Raw genomic sequence first — 4065 nt, 5'->3', positions numbered from 1 at the left:
GTAAAATGTATCATATAGAGGTCAAATACCTCGCAATGTAATCAACTATTGTGAATCGTTTATAATGTATATGAACGGGTCCTTTCAGTTGGTATCAGAGCGGTGGTCTTAGCGAACCAGGTCTTGCATTAGTGTGTCTGACTGATAGTTGTTAAGATGCATTAATGAGTCTGGACTTCGACCGTGTCTGCATGTCAAAAGTTTTGCTTATCATTTTTAGTCGGAAATCATCTACTTATCATCCGTAGGAAATTACCTGCTTATCATTCTTAAGTCTAGATGCGTTTTCCTGCATTTATTGCATAATAGTGTATAGACGAACTCTTATCTTAGCGTATCTGTTACTGTGAACTTTGACTAACATCTTTCAAAGATTCTCCGTAATTTATGGGATTTTGGTATTATATATACATATGCAAATTATGTAATTGAAGAATACCAAATCTAAATTCTACAATCTATTTCATACCAAAATTCTTTCTCTGATCATACGAGATGGATCCCTCAACTAGTTCGAACTCCTCAGATTCCGACAGTTATGCCGATATGGAATTCCAATCAAGCTCCGAAAGCAGCGTAACCGGAATGGATCAACCAATCAGTCATCATCTATTCTGGATGAAATGGGGATGGGTTCGTAGCCTCATCAATTATTGGAGACAAGAAGAAGGTGATCCTTTCCATCCACCAAATTGCCCTATTGGCAATGAACCTGAAGCACTTACCGGCGAACCTATTCGTGAAACCATTTTCTCTCTCATTTCAAGAGTATCTCGTCACGATTATATATTACATCAAATTCTAAATTTTATTTACCCGCTTGTCCCAACCGACAATCATCCCGGTATACTAGCAGAAGTTAACGAACTTCGTGCTCGCGTGACGGCTTTAGAGCTTATGGTGCAAGGATTACAAACACCATCAGCAGCACCAGCGGCATAATCAGTACCACCAGTAACATCAACATCGCAAACCTCGATATCCTAAAATATCAGCAGCATCACCGGCATCAACGGTATCATCATCATTAATACCAACAGTACCATTACCACCATCAACAATCACATCCGCATCACACGCCTCACCATCATAAACTGTATCTCGGATATCAACATCATACGCACCATAGATACCAAGGAGTACCAACAACAACAAACGATGAAGTATTGATTCATAACTTCATCGGAAGAACATTCTACGGCGATTATGTAATCTCTAAAGTCTTAGAGATTATCTATTTCCACCCTAACCCTAAATCAGATGAGTGAACCAAAATGATTCAAGGAAGAATAAAAACCCTAACAAGGATGGTGCGCGATTTACAAACTAGACTTGTTATACAAGCATCGCTAGCAGTTACCGGAAGTATCATCAGCAGCAACAGTACCGTTAGCATCACCAGTACAGTCAGTAACGTCAGCATCGTCAGAATCAACAACACTTATGACATCACAAATTCCGTCAGTTCAAGAATCACTGTGGAAATCATTACGAATCAACAACGAGTATGATGTATCAACGAGTTATATAGTATTAACTCATTCCTTCTGAAGAACTATTATATATTTTATATATATGAATTCTGGAATTATAATAAATCTTTTTGTACTGAGCTATTAAGTATGAATTGAAAAAGGGTAGACACTACTCGGTTAAATTCATATTATTAATATGCTATAATGTACATCCTTCATAAACAACTTAGCCATCGTTAACTACAATCTCTGTTTCAATTCAATGAACTCCGTTTCATAATAAATCAAGTGTAACATTTAATAACATGTTTGATTTTACACTTTCATTCTTGAAATATTCGAAACTTACTAGAAAACAACATTCGTATCTTGCGAAGTTAGCAAAAGTTTTATGAGCACCAGCATGATTCACTAAGGAAATATATAAGAATAAATAATGAGGTATTAATCCATAACTTCATTAATGTTCTGTGAAGAATATGTGATTCTTAATAGTTTTGGGAGATTACTTATTCTAGTTCAAACTGAAAATCAAATGAGTCTAATATTATATTGACTCATTAAATCCATGATTACATCTGAAGAAAATATAGATGTACATATATTTTCATAAAGATTGTGATTAAAAATTCTTTTGTACAAAATATTAATTGTAAAATATTTTAACGGGTAGGTGATACCCGCGAGATATTCACAATTAATGTATTATATTCTTCAATTCTGATTTAACAATCATCAACAATACTCCCTACTTTCACAATAATATACATTCTTCTATAGAAATCAAAACAATCATATTCATTCAAATCTAATTACATATTCTGATTTTGGAATTTCAGAATTCAACTCGAGATAAAATCGAAATCATCGCTCTTACATTCCTACGTATTTCAAAGCTGTACTTTGACTTCAAAACTGTGATAGGAAATCACTCTTATTCGTAACAATTAGAAGGATTTGAGAATCAATCGAAATTCATGACGATTTCATCCTTTGGATATTGACAATGACAATCTACACTTAAAACCTTTGAAATTTTTTTTGAAAGACACTTCAAATAATGAACAATCGGGATGATGATCCAACCACACATTAACCGAAGTCTTGTACCTGAAAAACTCTCGAACCCAAAGTCATAGTTTAACACGTAACCGCGTCAAATTCTTTATCATTTATTAGCAAAAACAACCTTGCGATTCCTTTTCAAAGTAGCAAATTTTGTCACAGCCTCAGCAAGGCAATTTCGACTTTTTCATATGAAGTAACCTCATTATAACCATGATATATACGATTACCCTTTTGTTACCAGGGAATCTTATATATCTCACCACATTAACAGTAAACTTAGCAACAACTTCATTAACCTTCGACTTAAACCTCTCTGAAAAGTCACTATACTTATTCATTGAAACCCCACCTGTTACTCATCCGCATCTTGCAACAAGAATTGCCATACCAATTACTGAAAATCAGCAATCAGTATTTTGAAATCTCACAGCATTTCTACTTTAATAATCATGTATATAACATATATCTCCAAGACTTACACACTTCAAATGTGAATTTTCTGAAAAACATCCCAAACTGCAAACTAGTTCTCCGAAATTTGGAAATGCTGGATGAAGCAGCAGAAATTATAGACAATCTAAACAGTCAGAAATTTGATAATAAAGAATAACGTGTTGGAAAAGCTCAGAAAAAGAGAAGGTTTGGAACTGGAAAACGGATTGAGCAAAGTATGAAAGAGGCTGCGGACAAATCACAAGAACTGAACCTGCCTTCAAAGGATGCAAATGATTCAGTGCCTGCTGAAATCGTTAGCGAACACCATACTTCTTATTCTAAACCTTCACAGGCAAATATTCTTTATCATCATCATATCTTGAATATTCTAAGATATCATCGTATCTTTCATTATAAATATCCTTGATATTTCTGAAGATATTTTCATAAGTATTCTCATCTGAAATCATTTATCTCTCCGCAATATCTGCATTGCAACATAAAAGAAACTATGTTAAGTTTCTAAACCCTCGAGTTTAAAATATGAATGTTTTTGAAGTAGTGTTGGGAACTGATGCATGAGTTAGTATAATATAATGACACTTGATCAACGTCATTATATTACAATAGTTCATGTTGAGTTTCTAATGGAATGTGACGATTCACAGTACCATCATCATGTGCCATTTACACGACTCTTACATTCGATCTAATCCTTAAACATATCAAGAAAATATATTTCTTGATGATTCGGTCTTTTCCAGAATAATCTGGTAATTTGACAAGTCAAAATCGCACCATTACGATTTCCTTCTTAGAACATAAACTATGTTCATTCCAAAATTCATATCTACAAATTCTGGACCATTACTCGCTTGACTCGAGGACGGGAAGAGGAAACGAAAGAATGAGACTTTGAAATAGAAATAGGAGCATAAACCGCAGCAAATAAGAGAGAATGTTAACTATGAGTGATAATGATTATAGAAGACAGAAGCAGGGACATCGAAGTATAAGGGAAGATATAAAACCCAACAACCACCCAGGAACTACAAACCGTGTATATCAATGCGTATAGCGATATAAA

Source organism: Rutidosis leptorrhynchoides, chromosome 1 (assembly GCF_046630445.1).
Source record: "Rutidosis leptorrhynchoides isolate AG116_Rl617_1_P2 chromosome 1, CSIRO_AGI_Rlap_v1, whole genome shotgun sequence".
Classification (NCBI taxonomy): Eukaryota; Viridiplantae; Streptophyta; class Magnoliopsida; order Asterales; family Asteraceae; genus Rutidosis; species Rutidosis leptorrhynchoides.
This window is presented reverse-complemented; position numbering follows the sequence as displayed.